This window comes from Odontomachus brunneus, unplaced genomic scaffold, assembly GCF_010583005.1.
Source record: "Odontomachus brunneus isolate Ranch 3 - 2012 unplaced genomic scaffold, Obru_v1 Obru_scaffold_161, whole genome shotgun sequence".
Taxonomy (NCBI): Eukaryota; Metazoa; Arthropoda; class Insecta; order Hymenoptera; family Formicidae; genus Odontomachus; species Odontomachus brunneus.
Window position 1 is genome coordinate 389,972 of NW_022639611.1, and position 685 is coordinate 390,656.

Consider the following 685-nt stretch of genomic DNA (forward strand, 5'->3'; position numbering starts at 1 on the left):
GGCCGCTCTCCACCCTCGGGCCGTTCGAAACAATGTGAAAGATATTATAAATTATGGAGACTTTAGTATATCAAATAATGTTTTATTATAAAAAAAAATACAGAAAGTTTACTTAGGAACAACAAGGACATTTCAGTCACAAAGCACAAACTACAATTACATATTAACTAAATAAACTAAAATCATATTAATCATGTGTAACGTCCTGGAGGAGAACGTAATTGTGCAAATGCTTTTATTAAGTCTCGGCCGTACACGCAGGTCGAGAAGCAGGTCAGTCGCCAGAATGTCAGCGGCTAGCAACCTTCAAAATAATTTCTACATATTTTACTAACTTATAACAGTAACACTTTTAAATATGTGACATCACATAAAGTAAATTTTCCTCGTTAACGTATAACAAATGCATAAATTGTATTGTCTCGTCACATTTGTAACTATTATAAGGCTTCCGTTCTTCGCTACAACTGTTTGATGTTTAAATTAACTGTAAAATAATTGATTTTTTATGACGTCAAAAGCGAGATACAAAGAATTGTAACGTTTAAGTCCGGTCTTACATTCGGTGTTTTAAGTCTTAAGACTTAAAACACCGAATGTAGAACCGGACTAAACAAAAAGATTTACTCACACAATGACATTTGTGATGGATTCAGTATACTTGTGAAATTGTCCGAACATTTCT